A 25,870-nucleotide genomic window follows, 5' to 3' on the forward strand; every position below is an offset into this window, starting at 1 on the left:
CTTCTCTGAAATCTCTCAGCCTCACTCACCTCACAGTGTTTGTTGTGGGGGAGGAAGGGAAAGGAGATTGTTAGCCGCTTTGAGACTCCTTAGGATAGTGATAAAGCGGGATATCAAATCCAAACTCTTCTTCTTCTTCTTCTTCTTCTTCTTCTTCTTCTTCTTCTTCTTCTTCTTCTTCTTCTTCTTCTTCTTCTTCTTCTTCTTCTTCTTCTGTGGTTTAGACCACAGTGCCACCAGCGGATCTTGTTTTCCTCTGGTGCTATTTTGGAGAGGCTAACTTTGCTCTCCCCGACTGATTCCAGATAATCAGAGATCACACAAATCAGATTTGGCTATGTGACAATGTCAGTGAGAGCAAACAAAACTGATATTTGGCTGATGCTGTTGTTTTCAGATATATATATATATATATATATATATATATATATATATATATATACAATGGTACCTCGGTTTATGAACACAATTGGTTCCGGAAGTCTGTTCATAAACTGAAGCGTTCATAAACTGAAGCAAACTTTCCCATTGAAAGTAATGGAAAGTGAATTAATTCGTTCCAGATGGGTCCGCGGCGTTCATAAACCGAAAATTCATAAACCGAGGTGTTCATAAACTGAGGTTCCACTGTGTATGTGTATATATATATATATATATATATATATATATATATATATATATATGGAACTTGCCAAAATAATTGTAGGCAAATCTTGTGATTTCCAATTAGTCATTCATTTGTTGTGTTAAGAGGCATGCTTTCCAACCATAAAATGATAGGACTCATTTATGTGTATCTACGTTCCTCAGTTGATTGACTGCACATTTTTCAACATTTCACAGATGAAAAGAAGGCACAATTTTCATGCATAAATGGACAGAATATTACCACCCATCTAGTGCAAATTGCTAGACAATGGTAGGCCCGCCTAATCTAGGTGTCAGCATGCCACTAGTGGAAAAAGAGAAGCAAAAGGGAGTGTTTTGCATCCAGCTCCTAGAGTATACAAAATTATCCTACACTGGCCAGTGTGAATTTAAAACAGGATAAAGGGGGTGAGAAAGAGTTGCTCTAGAGAGAGCCAGTGTGGTGTAGTGGTTAAGAGCAGTAGACTCGTAATCTGGTGAACTGGGTTCGTGTCTCCGCTCCTCCACATGCAGCTGCTGGGTGACCTTGGACTAGTCGCACTTCTTTGAAGTGTCTCAGCCTCACTCACCTCACAGAGTGTTTGTAGTGGGGGAGGAAGGGAAAGGAGAATGTTAGCCACTTTGATTTTTTTTTTAAACATACTTTTTATTAATTTTACAGAATACAAAAAAAACAAAAAAAAAAACGGTACATACATAAACACCTTTTCCACCTCCTTCCTACCCACCCACATGGGTCCTCCCCTGCCACAGAAGTATCCCATGTATGTGAACAGTCAGAGATGTTCCATTTTATGCTTGGATTTCTGTCCTCCTCCCCCTCCCCTGACCCCAAAGCCCCCCCCTGCCACCAGGGAGCTCCAGCAAACCAGGGCTGTACGCAGGAGGCCATCCATCCAACCATCTATTGTCATACCAAAAAAAAAAGAGACAAATAGAAATAGGAAAAAAGAAAAAAAAGAAAGGGCAAAAAAAGAGAAAAAAACGATACAAAACAGAAAAATTTTTCTTACATTCATAATTGTAAAACCATATTTTGTGGGCTTCCCCTCCCCCCCCCTTCCCCGGTTTTCATCCCTTTTTTATCATCTGCAACAGTTTCTTACTTTATAGAAATACACCCTTATATCTTATACAACTTCAAATCACTGAAAAATCAAACTCCCATTTTATCTTCCCGTGCCTAATTTTTTCTCCCTCTATAAGCCTCCATATTTTCACATTTTCCAAAATCCATTCACTTTTAAAACTATAACTATTCTCAATTTAACCTTACATCCCTGATTACCGGCTCCACCCCCCCAATCCAGCAAATTCCATAATCAGCAGACCAGTTATAAACCTGTTAATCCATCCATGTAATCACAACATCACTTTCCCTTCACCCCACCCCCTGTTTACAGTCTTTTGCCATCCAGGCCACCATACAGGGCCCCTGAATTTCTTCTCTTCTCTGCATATTTTTTCCTTCTTCCCTGTGGGCGTTCTGGAGTTCCAATAATACCAATCGTGCCCCCCTCAAAAGCGGGGCACTCCACCCAACTTTTTGTAGAGTAAAGTCATCATTTTTTTCGTGGTGTGCTTCATTTTGTATTGAATCATCACAGTCCTCATCTTCATCTTTTCGTTCCAAATCACAGTCATCATCATTGTCATTCTCACATTCATCTTTTTCAGTGTCAAAAGCTTCATCTCCTAAAAAATCATATTCTGCCATCACCATCTGAAATTTTTGCTGTAACTCTTGCCGTCGTGTCTCCTCTTGACATAGCTCTATTCTTGTTTCCCACATTAAGGTCAAAACAGACCGCTGGAACTCAGGGGAACACTTTTTTGTTGACATAATTCAATCCTGCCAAGGTCAAAACTTGTCACGTGGGGTGGAATATGATCACAGTTTATTTTCTCGACTCCATTTTAACAAGCTGGCTGCATTCTTCAAGTCTTATTAACAATAAAGTTCGAACTCACATTTCACAAACATTTAAACCAAAGAAGAAATTCCACAAAGTCCAGAAATACAAAATGAAATAAAAATTGACTCATAAATCCTGATCAACTCACTGGGTTGTCTGGGCTGCCGGCTCCCAAGGAAAAGAAAGATTTTTCTCAGTCTTTACCTCTTGCTGCAGGGCAGTCATAAACCACAGTCTCTCTCCCCTTCTCACCCTGCATCAAAGGGGAGATTCTCTTTGATGCCTTTGAGGGATCCTTTTGAATTGCAAATCTTCTGTTTATGGCTTCGGGTTTCTATTTACTGGGTTTACTTCGGGTTTTCTATTTACTGTCTCTTTTGTTGCCGTGGGGGGGGGGTGGCTTCCTCTTTTCTCCCCTCTCTCCCAGATCCAAATTGTTTTATAATCCAAATCGTGAGGTTACTTACAGTCTTTTCCAATCGTTTTATTTTCGGAAGAATCCAGCGCTCTCCGCCTTCGGCTTGAAGCTTCTCCCTGCTAGAATAACGTTGCCGCTCAAAATGGCCCCCGCGACTTCTACCCTCCTCGCTCCGGAGCTCTTATTAGAGCTAACCGAAGAGTTGGGGAGTCCGGATTTGGGCTGTGCCGAGCAAATTGCCCCCAGGACGCCCTTCCCGAGGTTCTAAGGGGCGCAGCGTCGCTCTCGCTGCCCTCCCCACTCCTAGCAGGGACGGGCCGTCTCGGAGACGAGACGAAACCCCGCCGATCGGCGCTGGCGCTGAACCCGGAAGCCGAATGTTAGCCATTTTGAGACTCCTTCGGGTAGTGATAAAGTGGGATATCAAAGCCAAACTCTTCTTCTTCTATGTGCTGTTGCTCAGCAGGGCTGCCTTTCTTTCTCCTCTTCCCTCTGACCTCTACAAGTAGTTCCCTTTCCCCAGGAAATAACTATCTACAAACCATACATTTAGTTCAGGGCATGGCGAAGTACTGTGGATGGAGGTTTAAATGGTGGCATGGCCCCTTTCTAGAAAGCCATAGAGGGAGATTCCTACAAATACCATGTTGGTATAGGAGTCTTCTGGGACTTTGGGAAAGACAGAGTAGTGGGGTAAACGAAACATGGTTTTATTTAAGCACATTATCAACAAGTAATAGTGAGGCTTGCCAGAATGTTTTGTGGCTTCCTGGCCAAGTCGAGTCAAATACTGTAACTTGACTTCTAAGTGAATCTTGCGTCAGAGCTATTCCAGATTCTGGTATGCTACAAATGATTGGGGGGGGGATGGAGTTGACTTCTAACTGTTAAAACAAGCATAGGAGAGGAAAGATTAAGATGGAACCATTCTTTCTGAATTGTAGTTTTCTATGTTCCGGGTTGTATTTATTTTTTAATTCACCTATGCTTTGAAACAGTGCTGTAAACCTAAGCAACTTGGACTGAGGCGTGACATTCGTTAGAATTTAACAAGTGGCTTAAAGAAAGCAAAATAGCCTTCCCTTTCTTTAAGATAATCTGTTTGAACCTACGACAGACTGTAAAATCCAAAGTCTGTGGTGCTTTCGGCTGTCCCATTTCACAGATAGGTGTGGACGAAGATGTAAACCCGATTAAACTATAAGCTTAAAAAATAATAAATGTTAGCATCGTTGCTCTTCTGCATTGGCTCATGATGCTTCCTATCCCACCCCCCTCCAGGTGTAAAGGTAAAGGGACCCCTGACCATTAGGTCCAGTCATGACCGATTCTGGGGTTGCACGCTCATCTCGCATTATTGGCCGAGGGAGCCGGTGTATAGCTTCCAGGTCATGTGGCCAGCATGACAAAGCCGCTTCTGGCAAACCAGAGCAGCACATGGAAACGCCGTTTACCTTCCCACTGTAGCGGTTCCTATTTATCTAATTGCATTTTGACGTGCTTTCGAACTGCTAGGTTGGCAGGAGCTGGGACCAAGCAACGGGAGCTCATCCCATCACAGGGATTCGAACCGCGGACCTTCTGATCAGCAAGCCCTTGGCTCAGTGGTTTAACCCACAGTGCCATTTAACTGCAAAAGCTCCCCACTGTACTTATTTTTAAGTAACCAGGTTTGGGCTAGGTTTCCTTAGTGTGTGGAGGGGGTAGAACCAAGTTTTATAGCTGAGATGCTTCATACTCAGAGGATGGCGAGCTTTATTCCTTTAGCAACTCTAACTTCTTCGACAAGGGCAGATCTCAGCAGCCTGTTTTACTGATCCTGGTGTTTGAAACTCTGACAAAAAGGAAGAGGGGTGTTATATTTACTTGGGCAAGGAGGGAGGAGGGAATCTGAGTCAGGCATAATGCCATAACACCAGAACAGAATTAAGCCACACTGTGATTCCCCCAAAGCAGCTACACCTGTAGCAGAAATCAGCGGCGCCCATACCTTGACTCGGTGATAATATCAACTGTATATAAATTGCACATATTATTGGCTGTTTCAGGTTTGTAATTACTTGTGCCTCTGCATTAGTCAAGGGTGGTAGGGGAGCAAATCCTTTCCTGGTTTGTTTAAATAACAAAATAGAAATCTATCCTGTTTGTTACTTCATATGTCATGTTATACTTATTTGAACTAAAAGGGGAGGTGGGATGTATGTCAATATTTGTGAAAACAAAGGATGAGGCCGCTGAGAGCATTGCAGTTAGTGGGAATAACAGACCAGTCTTGTCTCTAGGAATTAATGAGACATATTCTGTTGTGAGAACATGTGGTTAACCAGTAGCGTACAATACAATCCTCAACATGTCTACTCAGAAGTAAAACTAACTGACATCAATGTGGTATGTGCGTAAACAATTGCAGCCTAATTTATTTAGTTACAAAGCCTTGAGGGTGAAAGAAAAGAAGCTCAATGTTGGCACTTTCAGGGGACAAAAAGGCTAGTGAAATGTGGTGATTACAAATAAAATAAAATAAAGGAACATCAAGCTCCCCTTCAATATCATATCCAGTGCAGAATTATCCCCTTTCCCACCTGTTTTCAAACTCTTTATTGCTGTCCGCCTCTGTCACTCACTTTCTGTCACAGAAAGAGAGAGAGAAAGAAACCGGGGAAACATTTTGACTAAAGGGCAGGTTAGACTTTGTAATAGTGTTTGGTTGGAATCTCCTTACTTGCAACTTGAATCCATTGCCTTGGGTCCTACCCTCCAGAGCAGGAGAAAGGAATCTTGCTCCATCTTCCATGAGAAGCCCTTATGATATTTGAAAATGTCTATCCTATCTCCCTGCAGTCTCCTCTTTTCCAGGTAAACATACCCAGCTTCCTCAACCATTCCTCATAAGGCTTGGTTGCTAGACCCTTGATCATCTTGGTCACCCTCCTCTGCGCAAGGTGTGTGTCGGAGGTGCAGGGAGGACATTCAAACCTCCCCTGTGTCATATCACAATATTTCATGTTTTCTTAAGTCCTGACAATGGTAGCCAATTATGTTGAGTGGAAGCTGTGGGGGAGAAATTGGAGTCAGTATGCTACAACCGCAGCTAGGACTTTATTAGCCCAAAAATGGAAATTACAGGAGTTACCGACAATTGAGGAGTGGCAGACGAAAATTATTGACTATGCAGAGTTAGCAAAGTTGACCTGCGGGATCCAAAACCAGGGAGAGACAAGGTTCCAAAAGGAATGGAGTAAATTCATGGCCTATATGGAGAAGGCTGAGGCCTGTCTCAAATTAAGCCCTGGGCAAGCTTTTTTAGAAGTTTGTGCAGCACCGGCAAACTTGAACTTTACACAGTTCCTCAACAGAAATCAAACTCCACTCATGTCTCTCCATTTCCTTCACCAACCTAATATGATCTATTATAAAAACCACACTTCAAATCACTTCCTTCCTTGTCATGAAGCAATTGTAGGGAAATGATTGCATTCTGACCTAGTTGGCAGTTACAGTACACAGTATCAAAACACCGCACACTTCTCTTTCCAAACAGTGGTGTGATCCGGGGGACACAAATAACAACGCCTACATGAAGGAGGCACATAAAGGAGATTTTAAATTTCCCAGAAATTTCCCTGCGAACTGTTCCTAAGAATGACGAAGCGCTGTTACTAACGGCTCGTGCCGTTTAAAGTGGAGGGACGTATAGACATTAAGACGGGTGCTGCTCTATATGGTATCTCTGACTGGGCCTAATTAGAGCAGAGAAAGGAAAGCGCTGTCACTCTGGGGCACAGCCCCAAGCAAGGCAGAATTACTAACAATGCCTTATCCTGAAATGTTGTGGCTGATTTGTGGGTGGGAGGGAATGAATTTTTAAAAGCTCACAAGGCTTCCATGTGCACTGGTAATGTCGATAGTGGAAAATTTCTCCACTTCCCCATTATCATTGACTTGCAAAAGCATCACCGCCATGATGGGAAGGACTATTTAATTAATCTCGGGACTATTTAATTGCTCATCTTCTAACATTGTGTATGCCATCAAATGCCAACAGTGCCCTTCAGCTCTCTATATTGGACAAACAGGCCAAACCCTACGCCAAAGGATAAATGGACATAAATCTGACATCAGGAACCACAAGACAGAGAAACCAGTAGGAGAACATTTCAATCTCCCAGGACATTCTATACAAGATCTCAAAGCAGCTGTTTTATTACAGAAAAATTTCAGGAACAGACTGGAAAGAGAAGTTGCTGAATTGGATCTCATTACCATGCTTAAAACCATGGAGCCACCTGGGATGAATAAAGACATTGGATTCTTATCTCATTATGCATGATCAAGCTTTCTTTAGCGCCTCAGCCCTTGCTTCCCACCCACCCCGGACCAATTGCAGTCATCGACAGTCGTTAACAGCCATCTACAGGTTTACCACTCCCATCAGCCCATCACCCATTCCCATCACCCCCCACCCCACCCTCTGAATATACATAAGGGTCCGGTGGATTCTGTTTCAGTGTATCTGACGAAGTGTGCATGCACACGAAAGCTCATACCAAAATAAAAACTTAGTTGGTCTTTAAGGTGCTACTGAAGGAAATTTTTAAATTTTGCTTCGACTCAGACCAACACGGCTACCTACCTGTAACTAGAATGATGGGAAGGGGTATGTTTGCACTCTGTGGTGTTGCAAACATACATGCTGGTGTGGCGTGTTTGCTCTGTTCCTTTACAAGGTGTGACCAGAAAGTTCAGTGAATGGTCACAGAAATCGGACGGCGAGAAATATTCAAACATACAATCGGCATCGGAAACCCATGAAATGTTCACAATTGTGTACGGAGATGAAGCTGTAACTCGAAAGACAGTGTATGAGTGATTTAAGCATTTCTGTGAAGGGCAGGAACCATCAAAGATGACCATCGGTCTAGCAGACTATTGACGAGCAAAACGGCAGCAAATGTTGACAGAGTTCGTGACTTATTGATGCGGGATTGGCAATTGTCCGTCCGAATGATGGTGGAAGAATTGCATATTCCATGTGAAATCATTACTGAGGTTACTGACCCTCCATATTCTCCCAATCTGGCCCCACCAGATTTCTTTCTCGTTCCAAAACTGAAATCTGCACTGAAAGGGCACAGATATTCCAACATTTCACACGTCCAAGCTGCTGTGATGAGGGAACTGAAAGCAATACAAAAAGAGGACTTCTCCAGAAGTTTCCAACAATGTCAACGGTGCATTGTATCAGAGGGGGCCAACTTTGAAGGCCTGCAAGATATGTATGTTCGAATATTTCTCGCTGTCCAATTTCTGTGATCATTCACCAAACTTTCCGGTCACACCTTGTATATCTCTCTACAAGCTCCCAGGAAAGCTTAGAAAGAATTAAAATTACATTGGAGGCAAGATGAAAAGGTATGGGAAGTGCGGAGGGGGGGGGAGGTCTTCACCAGGCACTAAAATGACATCTCAGTAGGGGCTAAGTGACTTTCCCTGGCTGTCCCTCAGTTGAGGTGCCACTACCAACAGTAGCCACCTGCCCTGACCCTGGGGGCACCTATAGATGATGTCAGTGACCTGAGACCTGCGTTGGGTTCTCTGGTCCCAAGCTATGAAAAGTGAAAACTATTTGCTCAAATGCAAAGCTATCAAACATACCACAGTTTATTTTGGTTTGTTTCATTAGGGCTACCCAGGTCTCCAGAGGCTTAGACCCTGACATACAAAAGTCAGAAGCTGGGTAGTGCCTGCCCCATTGAGGGTCTCTCTGGTGGGATGGGGCAGCCTTTAGAAGTGCCTAGGGGGCAAGGACTTATAATGGCTCCTGGCTGGTCTGGTGAGAACCTTGCTGATGGACATGGAGGTGGTGTGTGAATCGAATGACAAAACCTCGTCAAAAAGAAAACAGCTGTTGTCTGACATTACCACATGCATGTGATGGAGTGAAGGCATGCGTCCTTCGCCATGTGAAAAGCATCCACAGAGTGGAGCCTGGTCCATTAAGGTGAATGCTACATAGCAACCATAGCCTACCCTCAGACAGTTCCCACTTGGGACCCTCCTTTCCAGCTTCCTTGTCCTTTGTCTCCATTTGGCCCATAGATAGAGAGGTAGATACTTGTCCAAAGATAGGCAACAATGTTCATACCCAATACAAAGTATATTTTTAATAATTCACCAAAGCAAAAGAAATGCTTTTTTAAAAAAAATCCGGTCTAAAAAGGAATGGAAGCAAAAGGAAAGGAAAGGAATGAATGAATGATATTTATTATGGCCATTGGCCCATCACATAAAACACATTCCCCAGAACTACAAATAATTGTGACTTCTGTCAGGGATTTACACAAAAATTAAGATAAAAAGTAAAATAACATACAATAAAATTTTACAACATAAAACGTCTCCCTCTGTTGAAAGGAAAGGGGAAAAGGAGGAAAGGGAAAGGAAAGAGAGAGAGAGAAAATATGAATGAATGAATGAATGAATGAAAATGAAAAAAGCTAAAAGTTCTCCATTCTGCAGCTAAATTCACTCATTAACTTCCAATTATTCTACCTATTTTCTATAAGCCAATATTTTTTTCAATCTTCAAATGCAGATATTACAAGTTCATTTTCTCTTTCACACAAAAAGTCCATAAGAAGTTTTCAATCCTTAATAAATATCAATAATGATTTTTCTGTGATAAAACACTTTGCCATCTCAGCTGAATCAAGTAAGTTTACCAACCATTCCTCCATTCACATTTAACATTCCCGCCGCTGCAGTCATGTAGCAGAATAATCTTCCATAGTCCTTTTCCAGTTTTGTATCCATTAACCCTAAAAAACCCCACTCTGGCTTCAATTGAATATTAACCTTAAAATCTGCTATATCAATGTATGTATTTGTATCCAATATTTTTTTAGCCTTTTAACATTCTACCAAGCAAGGTAAAATGTCCCTTCATGTTCTTAGCAAACATTTGAAACACCTTTATACATTCTCAATAAGTACCAACAGTACATCATTTTATAAAACAATCTCTTTAAGATCATAATGCAATGTAATTTTAACCCTTTATGTCCACATATATTCCAACTGTTCCATCTGTATATTATTTCAAAAAGCCCATTTAATCATGCAAAATTTAACCTGTTCTTCTGCTTTGAATTTCAACAAAAGTTTATACATTTTCACAAAAACATGTTCATCATCAATTTCAAAGTATGCCTTTCCTTGCTCTGTACCAAAAGTCTTTTTATCCAGTTTAAACCTCTCTGCTAATTGCATATAAGAAAATGATAACTTTATGGAAATTATAACTTTCCTCTCTTAGTTGTTCCCTTGTTTTGCCCTTATAGAACTGGATGTGGAGGAGGATGGGGACGAAACTAGAATGCAGCTCCACCTACTGTTGACCTCCTGCTTTGCACCCCACCAGTCCCAATGGACACCAACCACCACGGGACCAACTGCCAAGGAGAGTGAATAAATTTGGCCAAAATCTTTGCCCTTATTTGTGTGATTAACAAGCATTTCATTTGAATGAATGACTCTTGTGCTTCCAAAGCAACTTGAGGGTTGCTGCCCTTGTCACTGCGTCACTGCAGGACAATCTGCACCAAACCATCAGGGGCTCACGGTTGATTTCCAAAGAGGCTTTGTGGCCTCCCATCTCTAAAAAAACAACAACAAATAGCAGAGTAAAATAAGACAGAAACAAATGTGCCAGCAATTATCAGTTCAGATTTCTATATCATGCTACATGAATGACAGTGTTTAATGTAAAGGTTGTGCCTAGTCTCCATGGAATTAATTAAATGAAACCTGGATTCATAAAAACTGAAAATAAAAGAGTATCACACTCTGCAGTGGGGAAAGGAAAACAGGACCAAAACATACACACACACACACACACACACACAATATATATGTATATATATGCTGGCATGGAATACTTGGAGGAGGCACGACTTAAAGGTTTATCTTCCCCGCTTTTAAGGGTGACCTTGAAAATGCTTAGAAAAAGCTAGAGAGAAAAGCAATTACATTTTTCAAATTACATACTACTGTTCTCATTCATCTTGATAAGCACTTTTAAGGAATCCAAAAGGAAGGTTAGAATATAGCTCTTAGAAGGGTTATAGGGATCTCACTACAGCAGAGTCACTTAAATTTAGATGTAGATTTTTTTATTTCTCTGTTCCACTGAACTGGCCACTCTTTTTTTCTCTTTGGGAACCGAGAATTCATTTGTTGTGATCTTTTTTGTGTGTGTGTGGATGTAATACTGCTTGATGTTGTTTGGGGAGAATCACAACGTTGAATTCAAACCATCTTCCCATGTGAAACAGGGTGCCCAGATGTAAAAGAGGATGTAGCCCCTGCATGTTTACCAGCTGTAGAGAAGAGGACAACTCAGCAGGGGTAGCTTGCATGACAGCCACAGCCGACTTTAAGCCTGGTCAGTTCCAGTCAGTCACCCATATTTACCCTGTCATTCTTATAAGCTCTCTCTCTTCCAAATTAGGAAGAAGCAGCGAAATCAGTACAACAGTGCTGTACAACTCCTTTTTTAAAAAGTGACATTCTCACTTTAAAATATCCAGAAGTGGGGACCTGATTTATTCTTCCAGTTGCTCTTCTCCATTTTAAAGGGTCCTATCTAAGGGTCCTGTACCCAGTGCCTGGGGCAACCCAGTCAGATGGGCAGGGTACAAATAAATTATTGTTATACATATATAAAAGTAAAAAAGGTGAAACTGTGGGCTCCACTTTTCTCCGAAACCGCTTGACCGATTGTCCTGGAATTTGGACACAATGGTCCATTCCACTACCCGAGTGTTTGCACAACCTTGGATTGCTCACATCTCATACCTGTGCAGGTAAAAACCTGCTTTCCCTAAAACAGCGCCCTCAAGTGGTATTATTCCCACAGCTCCTCCTCCACCTCCTCCTCCCTCCCCATGGAGTCTAGCCCACACCCACAAACCCCGCCTCCGCCACGAGATCCTGTAAAACAGGGGGACTCTGAGACTCAGGGGATCTGAAGGGGGGCTATTACCCTCCATTTGACAAACTAACTCACAGCAACGCGTGCAGGGCCAGCTAGTTATTATTATTATTATTAACTTTTTGACTTGATAAGATTCACATGTTATATTGGCATTAGATACCTGCTCTTGAGTACAAGATGGAAAATGGACCAAAATTGTATGACTTACATGAAGAAGACAGTATGCTGGCTAGGTTCACATGTACAGCGGTACCTCGGTTTTCGAATGTCTCCATTTAGATTTTCGAATGCCGTAAACCTGGAAGTAAATGTTTCAGTTTTCAAACGTGCCTTGGAAGTCGAACATGCCATGCGGCTTCCACTGAGTGCAAGATCCTGAGGCCTAGCTGTCGGCTGTTGAGTTTTTGGTTTTCGAATGTTTCAGAAATTGAACTGTCTTCCGGAATGGATTACATTCGAAAACCGAGGTACCGCTGTATATGAGGAAAGTGTCATGTGCTTTCTCCACTGTATGCTAACCTAACATCGCTGTAGCAGCAGAACAGTAATAAGGGAATACCGTACAGTGGTACCTCTACTTATGAATTTAATGTGTTCCAAACGCACATTCGTAAGTCGGAAAAAGATGTAAGTCGAATCCCGTAGGAATGCATTGGGAGAAAAAATTTGTAAGTCGAAGCAACCCTATCTAAAAATTCGTAAGTGGAAAAAAATCCTATCTAAACCGCATCCAAGATGGCGGACGGAGCTCCATTCGTAAGTAGAAACATTCATAAGTAGAGTTACTTGTAAGTAGAGGTACCACTGTAATATGTTTTTGCCACCAGAGGCACATAATATAAATAATAATAATAATATATATTTTTATACCCCTCCCTTCCCAGTTTAAAAACCAGGCTCAGGGCGGCTAACAGCAAATATAAAACATTGATTAGAATGTGACAGAATATAACAGCATAAAATACAACATAAAATGCAGCATCAATGTCAATAAAATTCAAAAATTCAGGGGTCATTTTGTGGGGGGGGGCAGTCAGTAGACATCAAATGATCACCAGGGCTTACTGGCCAAGTTGGTCGTACTGGGGCCATCAAGGAGACCAGGGAAGAATTTAAATGTGGGGTCCCAGAAAGGGTTTCTTCATAGAAGAGGAAAGGAGGAAAGGGAATAGAGGATCAGGCTAATTTAAATTGAAGGCCAGGCGGAATAACTCTGTCTCACAGGCCCTGCGGAAGGAGATGAAGTCCTGCAGGGCCCTAGTCTCGTGGGACAGAGCATTCCACCAGGTTGGAGCCGTCACTGAAAAAGCCCTGGCCCTGGTGGAGGATAGTCTGGCTTCCTTAGGGCCCAGGACCTTTAAGCTATTATTATTCATGGACCTTAGGGTCCTTTGCGGGACATACCAGGAGAGGTGGTCCCGTAGGTACGAGGGTCCTAGGCCACATAGGGCTTTAAAAGTCAAAACCAGCACCTTAAACCTGACCTAGTACTCCACCAGGAGCCAGTGCAGCAGGTAAAGCACTGGGTGAATATGCTCCCATGGCAAGGACCCCATGAGGAACCTCGCTGCAGAATTCTGCACCCGCTGGAGTTTCTGGGACAGTTTCAAGGGGAGCCCCATGTAGAGCGAGTTACAGTAGTCAAGCCTGGAGGTGACCGTCACATGGATCACTGTGGCCAGGTCGGGGCGGGAAAGGTAAGGGACCAACTGTTTGATACGGCGAAGAGGGAAAAATGTCCCCTTGGCTGTTGCTAATATCTGCAGCTAGTGCAGGGAAGATGAAAAGAATGGACACAGGAGACTGGTATTGGGTTGAATTAGGCCACAACTTTATTGATTACAGGAAAGAGTTGGTGGAAAGAGTGGGGTTGACCATGTGCTGGGAAGTCACTGCCAGTACAGATTGGAAGAGGTGTTTTGCCCCATCAGCCCCCCAGGGAATCCCAGAGTCACCCCTCCTCAATCCCTTTAACAGGGTACCCCTGAGACTAAAGATCCACTCCAATGTCTTACCCTCCACAAAATCCTGTGGGGTAGGTTGCACTGAAAGAGAGGACTTCATTCAGTGTCACCTGGAGAGCTTCACGGCCAAGCGGTGACTTTGAACCTGGGTCTTCCTGGTTTCAGCCACTCCAGTCACTAAAGCACTCTCTGAAACTGGGTAAACTGTGTTCGTGCTGAAGATGTTGCATTTACATGTTACAAGCTCCAAACGTCCAACTCGGTTGTTATAAGAAAGGGGATAGGACTATATTTGGAAACTGTTGGCAGCTGCTGGTTAAGGTGGGGAAAATGTGTTTTTTTAAAAAAATAATAATCATTCAGCCTCTGTCAGGGGTTGTTACGGCTACTCCTGAGTAACGACTCTCCACATTCTTGTCTTTTAACAGTCTTTATTGGTGCACTCTATTTACAGTGTAACGAGCTGTTGGATGCATGTCTGCTCATTCCGATCCAGAATCCGGCACTGCCCCTTTTCGCGATTTCGACCAACATAGTAGCCTCGGGACAGTGAATCTCCTCCCCTTTCTCCTCCTCTGTAATTCCGGCATCGGGGGAAAGGGTCTACGCTCCGTCTTTTCCCTTCCGCCCCTCTCTCTTCCCACCTGTGGAGCAGGGGCTCTCTCTTGCTGCCAGAGACCTGGCACTCTCTCTCCCCTTCCTGACTAGCCCCTTCAGACCCCGCACTTTCATGGCTGTCACTCACACAAGCTTGGTTAGGAAGTTTGCAAGGAAAACAGAAAACAGAATCTTTTTTAAAAAAATGGCATCTGTTCCTTTTGAGCTCTTACCTGCAGGAATTTGCACTGTCGTGCAAAGAATGTGCCCCAAACAGATCATAACTCTCAGGAAAATAAATCCTGGGGTTGTGGTACAGAGCAAGCTAAATACGTCAATTCCATGTGCATTGATAGTGAAAAGAAGGCAAACAGTGTTAGGAAACATTAGCAGAATGACTGAAAATAAAACGTTAAGTATAACAGTGCTGTTATGTGATCTATGATGTGACTATGTTTGGGACAATAGAGACAATTCTGGTTAGCCCATCTCATATAAAGGATATCCTCCATCTGTGAGGCAGGGCTTGAAAACCTGGGGCCATCTAGATGTTGTGGGACTCAAACTCCCATCAGCCCCATCCAGTTTGCCCAATAATCAACCTAGCAAACCTACCTACTGATATTTGGATCCAACTTGGATCTCTCTATCAAGGACAGTGAGAGAGCAGCAAAATTTGTTGCCTCGTTGATCTGCAAAGGGCAAGGGGACATTTATAACACTAAATAAACAAAGCTATGTTGTTTACTTCTCCAGTTTTATAGATAACATGCAATTTTAATTGGCATGTGCTAATGAGTCAAAGTAAATGGAGGCTCATTTTGACGGTTTGGATTTTAATTGTGTGAAGAATTGAGGGGAGGTGCTTAAGTTATCTGAGGAATTCATGCCCCAACAAGAACAAAAATGACAGCCAGCGCTCATATTGCAACAAAAATAGGGGCATTATAGGCAGTTAATTCAGTTTGCTATAAGAAGTTTGGTTATCTTCATTTCCCATAAGCAAAACTATTCAGTCTTCCAAGTAAAAGGGCTGTCTAATCACAGTAACCCTGTGGCATAGTTTATGCAAGGATGTTTTATCCAAGGGAATATTGTTTTGCTATATTGTCTTTGAACTAACCATATAGATTAGTGAAGCATAAATTAAAACCCTATTTGCTTTGCCCATGAAAGCAACACCAGAACACCTTCAAGCACTGATATTCATCATAGGCAATGAACCCATGAAATGCTTCTTTAGTGTTAACCTTTGTGTTTCAATAATATCTTTTAAATTAAAACTTGGTAAAGAACTCCTGATAACCCTCTAAAAGGCAGATTGAGTGAAAATGTGTTGAGTTGTTCAACACTGCAAAAATTAGCAACCATGAAAAAGTTAAGGGGAGGAAAATTGGCAGGCCTCAGATGGGAGAACGGGATTTCTGGATCTCTCAGAGGAAACAGGGTTACAGGCAACGTGGTTTTATTTCTTGTCCTTACTAGTCTAGTTCAGCTTAGTTTCATTTGACAGAAATTTTGAACGTAAAATTCAGAGTGAATTTTGGGGCTTTCTGCTCAGCTGAAATGTTTGAAGATTACTGAGGGAAGCCACACACACAAAAACTCCTTCTAGAAAAATTAAGATCGGAACTATTGGAACACTGGGAATAAACAAGAAAAAGCCATAACAAGAAATAATCTTTCTCCTGGCCAGCCAGAACATGGGAATTTCTCCTAAAACGTTTAATTTGGAATGTATAATTGGTGTTATTATTTGTATTATGATGTGTCAAGATTTGATATGATATTCATTGGAATTTTATTAATGAAAATTAATAAAAAATATTTTTAAAAAATAGAAAAAGGCGACTTATGCAGAATTTCCTATGAATATTTTCCACCACTGTGCTACCATTTTGCCACTCTTTCCCGAAGAAAAACACTTAAGAACAAATGAATGGCACAAGTCCCTCAGAAACTACTAGAGAACTTCTCTTCCCTACAGAGAAATTAGGTGAAATGGTCCTTCCAATCTCTCTGCCCACAAATGCAGCAGAAAACCTTGATAAATCATCTGCACTCAATTCTAATTACAGGTGAACTGACGAGAGTTGTATTTACAAAACACAATAAGGGAAGGGAGAACCCAGAGTAGAAAATACAGGCAAAACTTGGCATGTGACACATACACGCCAATTTTATTATTTCTTTTCTTACAATATTTCTTACACAACCCTTCATCATAAGGTCCGGGGCACATTACAACAACTGAATAAAAGCAGATAAAGCATGTTGCTCATTTGTTTGCAATATTTCCTTTTGTTTGGTAGGTACCTAAAATGTATAGAAACTTATTCATGTATGCTGCTAGTGTGGCAAGAATGTTGCTCGCCCCAAAATGGAAAGAAGCAGAAGTCCCAGCAAAGGAAGAATGGATACAAAAACTTATGGAATATGGAGAAATGGCGAAACTTACCGGAAGAATAAGAACTCAAGATATAAAAGAATGGAAATGGTTTATTGAATATTTACAGATAAGTTATAAACACATAAAAACATTGGCAGGATTATTGTAATAACCTGCAGTTTCATAAGAGTACATATTTAAAGAAGATGAATAAATAAGCAAATTACTGTAAATTAATTTGGATTTGCAGAAGATATTAAAAAAATATTTAAGGAACTGCTGAAAGATGGGGAAGGAAGTCAAGTTTTGAAATGTCAAAATGACTGTAAAATTAGTGAAATGTATAAAGTTGAAAACAGAGGGCCTTCTCGGTAGTGGCACCCACCCTGTGGAATGCCCTCCCACTAGAGGTCAAAGAGAACAATTACCAGACCTTTAGAAGGCATCTCAAGGCAGCCCTGTTTAGGGAAGCTTTTAATGTTTGATGGATTTCTGTATTTTAGAATTTCTGTTTTTTTGGAAGCCGCCCAGAGTGGCTGGGGGAACCCGGCCAGATGGGCGGGGTATAAATAATAAATTATTATTATTATTATTATTATTATTATTATTATTATTATTATTATTATTATTAAAAGTATAATTAAATAAATAAAATCACCAAAACAGAGATTTCTTTTGTTTGTACAGTTGGAAGTACTTCTTTTACAGAGATGGAAATGGCTCCTGAAAACCACTTAGATGTTTGCTTTGCTGCTGCTTGTGGTTTCCTCCGTCATCTGCCTAGAAATGGTCACATGGATAACCCCGACCAATCCTGATTCATATAGTAAACATGATGGCATTGCAGTGCATGCTCTCTCTCTCTCTCTCTCTCTCTCTCTCTCTCTCTCTCTCTCTCTCTCTCTCTCTCTCTGCACACAGATGTTATCACAGTGAGTATACAAAGCCATTGGAGAGTGAGGGCAATGCTTCTTGGATTACCACATGCCTCATTCTGTAGTTGAAAACTGCCGAAAAGGGAGACAGCATTTCCCTGTTACTCAAAATGTTTATGAAAAGAGTGCCAGCAATGTGAAATCATATGACACACTGAGATAGATCAAAATTTCAAAATGTTTTTGGAGAGATTCTGCTTAGCTGTGGTCATTGCTTTTTTTCTTGGGGGGGGACGCAGGAGTACGCATCCCTCTAAACATTTTGTGAATCTAAATTTGGCCTCGTTGAGGGGCAGTATTTCAATATAAGTAGGAAAATGAGAGTACCCCTAAACATTTTTTAAAAGAAAAAAAGCACTGTGTATGGAATTTCAAGAGAAATGAAATATTTCCAAAGAACTATATTTCCGCCCACCCAGGACAGGAGTTTGTCACACCCTTATCTCAGGGAAAAAAGAAGCAGCATTAATACTGTGGGTGTCCTTTGCTTCTCACTAGCAATGGGTGTATTGTTGGGAAACCAGACCTGGTGAAGACACTCCCAACAGTGTTGCAAGTCTGTGCAGTGCAATTTTATTTTCTTGCTTTGATTTCTGGAAACAGATCCTTAAAAAAAGAGAGAAAAGACCAATCCCCCACCAATCCCATAATCCTTATTTCTTGGGGAGGGGGTGTGTTGTTAGCATTGAAAGTTGACATGACATTTTTTTAAATAAAAAAAAGAGCATGACATCAAAGGCAAAGGTTAAACTCTACTACATTCTTTGTATGTAGCAAACAAAAAGCTCCATTATATCCTTTGATCACTTGAGCTCACTTGTAGGAAATATTACACCTTCCTCCTCCCTGCAATTGTTTCAATGTTGAACTGCATTTTCTTTCTGAACTGGGTGCATTCCTGAAAGGCTTAAAGTCATTAACACCTCGAAGGAATGTTCTCTCCCACCTTTGCTTGTTAGTGCAGAAACTGGGTAGTTTCCCAGGTGAGATGGAAGGGAGATGAAACCAGGGGGAAACTGGAAAAGGAGACATTGCATGGGAGTTGAATGTGAGCTGGTATCAGAGCCACGCACTTGGATGAATGGATAGGCTCTTCTCTTTACCTGTAGGAAATCTCATTGTTAGAAGGTATTGGGATTCCTTCTTGAATCTCTGCTTTTGGACTATCTAGAACAGGGATGGAAAAACATGTGGCTGAACTCTCAGCCAGAAGAAGAAGAAGAAGAAGAGGAGGAGGAGGAGGAGGAGGAGTTTGGACTTGATATCCCGCTTTATCACTACCCGAAGGAGTCTCAAAGCGGCTAACATTCTCCTTTCCCTTCCTCCCCCACAACAAACACTCTGTGAGGTGAGTGGGGCTGAGAGACTTCAAAGAAGTGTGACTAGCCCAAGGTCACCCAGCAGCTGCATGTGGAGGAGCGGAGATGCGATCCCGGTTCCCCAGATTACGAGTCTACCGCTCTTAACCACTACACCACACTGGCTCAGTATGAACAATGGTCAGGGATGATGGGATAGCTCAACAACACCTGGCAAGCACTGTGCTAGCTACCTCTGAATTAGATTCTAGTGACCATGGCCCAGTTCATCATGCATGGGCCTGTCAATGGGCTCCCAATCTAGACGAGATTGTGTGATGACACCAGCTGTATAAACCAGTACCTGCTGGAAAAGTCCTCTCCAGCAATACAAGTCATACCAGCAATGTTTAGAAAAGGCCACACTGAAGCACACTTCATACAATCGGCATTTTCATGAAATCCCAAGTGGGCAATACATTGGCTGCCTCACATATTTCCTCAAGAGATCAAATGGAGCTTGCTAATAGTCTGAACCAAGTTTATTTCTTACTTATTTCCCCCCCCCCCGGCCTCCAGTAATTAATAACGATATCTTTAGCAATGAGACAATTGTTGTCCTGATCTCTAGAGGTGGAATAATTTGTAATATGAAAGGAACCACATGTTTTAAGAGGAAATTCTTAAATTAATAAGTGTAGTTGTATCTAAAAGGGAGTTAGATTAACCTGGTGATATTTAATTTGATTTAAGACTAAACTGCATGGTCACAAGGGTTTCGGTGGGATGTTAAAAGCTGGTTTGTGCTTTTATATATTTGGATGTGTGTTCTAGATTCATGTATGATATGTGGAAGTAGAGCCTAAAACTGCCTGCTAATTAATTGCAGTGTCTTTGGCAGTCATGATGCCATGTCCCTTGTTACATTTAACCCCCCAAACAGCACCGCACTCACTGGTTTATGTACCATATTTCATGATATATGGAATTTCAAAAAGGGTTCTGTATAATCCCTCCACGACTCCAATGCATACCAGGATTTTGTGGAGGAAACCTACTCAGTGAGGAGAATCTACCTGCCAAATTTCATCCATCGTGGGAATTCTCACATGAAGTCACTACTGTATATTTGCCATTTGATGGGCCATAATAATAATAATAGGGACCCAGGTGGCGCTGTGGGAGAAGGTCAGCGGTTCGAATCCCTGTGATGGGGTGAGCTCCTGTTGCTCGGTCCCAGCTCCTGCCAACCTAGCAGTTCAAAAGCACGTCAAAGTGCAAGTAGATAAATAGGGACTGCTACAGCGGGAAGGTAAACGGTGTTTCCATGTGCTGCTCTGGTTCACCAGAAGTGGCTTTGTCATGCTGGCCACATGACCTGGAAGCTGTACACTGGCTCCCTCAGCCAATAATGCGAGATGAGCGTGCAACCCCAGAGTCAGTCACGACTGGACCTAATGGTCAGGGGTCCCTTTACCTTTACCAATAATAATAATAATAATAATAATAATAATAATAATAATAATAAAAAAAAATTATATTTCTGTTAGGCAGGGCCAGCTCAAGACATTTTGACACCTGAGGTGAACGTCAAAATGGTGCCTCCCTCCCTACCAAGGAGGAAGGGGTGAGAGAAGATCTACATCAAGAAAAGCAAGGAATAAAGATCTATATCTGCTGCCCCTATGGATTTTGCCACCTCAGGCATTCGTCTCACCTTGCCTCATGGATGTGATGGTCCACTTCTCACAGCACTTTTAATGTTATAGAACAGGAACTTTATACGTTTATATCATGGCTGCTTTTGTCAATTTAGAAATGAAAGGTGTGGTCTTGCCTCTTTTTTCCACCTTTTTTGTTATGTTCTTTTCGTTTGAAAAACTAACACTTTTTAACCCTCCATAAATTACATGCCAACCCTGATCTCATGATGTCCCACAGGTACCAGGAGTGAACATGTAACATGTAAAAAGCAAGCTACAGTGGTACCTCGACTTACGAACGACTCGACAACCGAATTTTTCGACTTACGAATTGGGGTAATGGCCGCGCGCTTACGAATGTCTCGACATCCAGAAAAAACCGTGGTGGTTTTTGATAGGGATTTTCTAACTTACGAATTTTTAGATAGGGTTGCTTCGACTTACGAATTTTTCCGTTTCCAATGCATTCCTATGGGAAATCGCGTTTCCAATGGCGTTTTTCGACTTACGAATTTTTCGACTTACGAAGGTGCCTTCGGAACGGATTAAATTCGTAAGTCGAGGCACCACTGTATCTCCAAATATTCAAGAGGCATGCAGCAAGAAGCCATGGCTAGTCGTAGCTCCCTGAGAAGTGTCCATCATGTTTCCTTGAATATTTGGGTGTGTGTGACTCTCTTTCATGCTTTCACTATGTATTGTGGAAAACAAACTAGTGGGATACTTTGTACACATGGGCTAATGCTTGAAGTGTGAAGATGCTGTTACATTTACACCCAGAACATTGTATAAGTACTTGAGAACCTCCGACAAAGACCATGTAAGTCCGTGTTCATTATTTCTACGTACGAAGAGCTACACATGGATGCAGCTGAAATCAAGGGCAGATCCTTCCCTCTCCAAGGTTCCCCAATGAGCAAGGCCACAAGGGTGAAGTCTATTGTTGTTCCTACATCAAGAAAACTGTAATTTTAATCACAATGTCTTCTGAGGGTCAGGCCATTTCTTAACATTTTGGTATCATCATTTGTGACATTTATGCTAATATGCCAACTGCTCCCAATTAACTTAATTTCCAACTTCAGTGAGAGAATTTTTAGGCATCGTTCAAAAATGGAAGGTCTTAATTAAAGAGTTTTATTCTTCGGCACAAGTTTCCACACTTGGATCAGATAGGAAATAGTCACTTGTTCCTGGTACATCCATTCACATTTTGATGTTTAATGTTGCACAGCTCTCTATACAAAGCACATAATTACCTTTTATATATGTCATTGTTGATAGTGCCCTTGACAGAATATTCATTGGGAAGAGAACATTTACACGGTGACAAAGGCATTATCACCCACAGATTAATCTAATGGGATTTGGAAATAGTATTATAATGGCAAATTCATATCCCTTCTGGAAGTCTGGGGAAGTTCTCTTGCACAAGCCCCACTATAATGAATGGGAGTTAAACAAAAGCACAGAAGACCTCCATGTAGATATTGCAAAACTGATTGAATCAAACATATTTCATTTTTTAAAACTCTCTTGCTATTGCTATGTGCCATATGGTTTGGGTTTTTGTTTTTTTTAAAACAGAGTACATTACAATATAATAAATAACCACTAGATTAATCATCTATAATACTGCATAGGAACATGATCTAAAGAAGTCAATCCACTCTTCTTTGAAACAGCCCTCGATATTCTATTCGCTTGTGTGATTTACTTTTTCTTTTCTTTCTTAGCATCTTAGTGAAATGTAATACAACAGATCCCAGTCTGTCTCCTAAAAACCGCAGCTTGCTTGATACCACTGTGGAACATTAATCTTTTAACCCCTTGAGGCATGCTGAACATCAATTATACCGTACTGTGGCCCAGGGGTGAGATATGTGAGCTGGAACCGAAGACAGGCTACAATAGAGGCATCTCAAACAGAGATCATGAACAATCAATCTTCTTCAGGGTGTGGGGGCAAGACAACGTCAGAAGGCCATTGGTGGGTAATGTGGTCTTTGAGTGCAGTTGCCGCTTGCACTGACTTGTCGCACAAGCCAGAGCTCGCAAATCATGCTTGACCCTCTTGACCCTCTGCAATGTGCTGCTGGAGAACAGAGGCTATTAAATAGCATTGTGGAGTCTTTACACACAGAACTGAATAAGGATCTATATCATGGTCCTATGGCCGGGCTTTTAAAAAAGAAAGAAAGAAAGAAAGAAAATGTGTTGTGTACACGGCTTAGGTTAGTGCAACTCCCCCCCCCCCATTAAAAACCACCATTCCAAGGGTGGTCAACTGACCTAAATCCCCCTTTAAAATTTTCACTCACTGGAGTCTGATACAACCCAGTGGTTAATTGGCACATCCTTGTTGAGATCCTGCCCAAGACATTTTGCTGTCTGAGGCAAAGGCAGGCCCGGTGCATCCATTTAGGCAGATTAGGTCATTGCCTAGGGCGCAGAAATGGAGCGGGCGCTGCTGAGCCTGCCCCGCAAAAACCCCGCGCCACCGCCGCCCTCCCAAGGCGTGCGCTCGCGCTCCTCCCGCCTATGGAGGGGACGGCGAGAGCTCCCCAGCGGTTGGCGGCCGCAGCAAGCGAGCGGCGGCGGTAGTGGTGGCAAGCGCCCGCAGCCGAAGCCTTCAGCTATGGGCGCTGCTGCTGCCACTGCCCGCCCGCTCGCTCACTCGCCGAGGAGCCCCCAGCGTCCCCTCCACAGGCGGGAGGAGCGCGAGCCAAAAGGAGAGCTCAGCGCCCTCCCGCCCATGGAGGGGACGCTGTGAGCTCCCCAACGGCTGCAGCGAGCAAGCGGCGGCAACGCCCGCAGCTGAAGCCTTCAGCTATGGGCGCTGCTGATGCCGCCGCTTGCTCACTCGCTCACTGCAGCCGCCGCTGCTGAGGAGCTCAAAGCGTCCCCTCCACAGACGGGAGGGCGCCGAGCTCCCCCCTTGGCCCGCGCTCCTCCCGCCAATGGAGGGGACGCAGGGGCACCAGCGGTGTGCGTGCGTCATGATGCATGCACCCGGGGGGCGCCAGAAGGTGTTTTGCTTAGGGCGCAAAAAGCCCTAGCACCGCGCCTGGGCAAAGGACAGGATTGCACACATCCCCCGCCCCATTCCTTGTACATACAGTAGCTAATTGTATTGGCATTTGGAGCTTATTTCAAAACTTGTGCCAGGATGGTGTCCTCTAGCAGGCTGGCTTAGGGGAAACAGGGCAGATTGTACAATACACACAGTTTACAGCTGCACCCTGCAGCATTTTTTGGCTGGCGTAGCTGCCTCATTCCGTCTAATGAGAAAGTCTCCTAATTTGCAGACATTGTATACGTGAACTTTCAAAATACACTTCGCAAAGTTCCTCACCGAAGATTCCTCAGTAAGCTTAGCAATCATGGGATAAGAGGACAGACCACCTTACGGTTTGGAACAGATTAAAGAATGGGAAGCAGAGAGTAGAATAAATAGGGAGTTTTCACTTTGGAGGGATGTAAGAAATGGATTTCCCCAACAATCTGTATTGGGATTGGTGCTTTTTAACTTGTTTGTAAATTACCTAGATGTAGGTATGAGCGCTGAGGTGGCCTACTTTGCAGATGACACCAAATCATTCAGGGGCAGAGAGGGGCTGTGAAGAGCCCCCAAAGGATCTATCCAAACTGTGTGAATAGGTATTAAAATAGCAAGTACAAAGTGATGCAAATTGGGGCCAAAAAACCCACAAAAAAACCCCTCTAAGCCTCTCCTGTGCAATGGAGGGGTCTGAACTGGCAGTAACTAACCAGGAAAGAGACCTTGGGGTAATGGTATAGTTCAATGAAAATGTCAGCCTAGTGTGTGGCAGCTATGAGAAATGCAAATGCATTCTAAGGATCATTAAAAGAAAGGATTGGAAATATGAGGAAGCCCATTCCTTATACCAGCCTGGATGTTCCTCTAAGTTCATGCAAAACTCTCCTTGGAAGATCTCCCTCTTTCTCCCAATACGGCACCCACAGCATTATGTAGACTGGATGGGGTGCCTTAGCGCAATTTGTTAGCAGCCTCTGGTAGCAATACAAATCTGAGAACACAATAATAGCCATGCTGGATCACACTAATGGCCCAGCTATTTGATCACCCTGTTCTCACTGTGGGCCACCCCTGACTTTCTGGGAAGAGAACAAGTGGTGTACCTCACCCACAGATTGTCTCCCAGCAACTGGTGTTTTGAGGTACACTGCCTCTGAATTCGGAAGTTCTATTTAGCTGTGGTAACAGTCACTGGTAAATTTATCCATTCATGGTTGATTCCCCTTGAGGTAGTAGCGCTCTCTCTCTCTCTCTCTCTCTCTCTCTCTCTCTCTCTCTCTCTCTCTCTCTCTCTCTCCATTACTACTAATTATCCTGAAAATGTGTTCAAGCTTTGTTGCAGAAACCGCCTGACTTGAAGTTCTCCCCCAAACAGCTTGCGTTTCATGTGTGCAATGATTTGCTTTGCCTACTTCTAAAGGACATTAGTTCAGCTGCTCCAGACAACAAAGTGTTGCTGTGTGTGTGTGTGTGTGTGTGTGTATGTATATATAAAGTAGCAATGCTCCTTTTCTCCTCTTGCAGGTTTTCTGTCCCATTAAAATTAGCAGACTAACAAACAAACTGTTCACAGATCACTAGATGTCATTGGAATGTCTGGCTAAACTAAGTGACATATCAAGGGCACAAAGATTAAATTTGGAAAGTAGGGCATATGGAACTATCCAAGGATCCAGTATCAGGCTTCAGCTATTGTTCCATGGGTTTCATCTGACTCTAAGGCTTCCTGCAAGTCTATGAAACCTGAGCAGTGGTACACTGAGACATCTGTAAGGCACTTCGGACTTGGCCTCATCTCGAGAGATGAGCAGATTTCCTCCATTCTATTCCATGATTGTTCAATGAATTCACCCTGGCCTGGCCTGAGTTGCACTCAGCTCATCTCTAGTTCACTGAAATAATTTCAAAAATTACTTTTTGTTTCTTTCTGGCATTTCTTTCCCTTT

This window comes from Zootoca vivipara, chromosome 8 (assembly GCF_963506605.1).
Source record: "Zootoca vivipara chromosome 8, rZooViv1.1, whole genome shotgun sequence".
Classification (NCBI taxonomy): domain Eukaryota; kingdom Metazoa; phylum Chordata; class Lepidosauria; order Squamata; family Lacertidae; genus Zootoca; species Zootoca vivipara.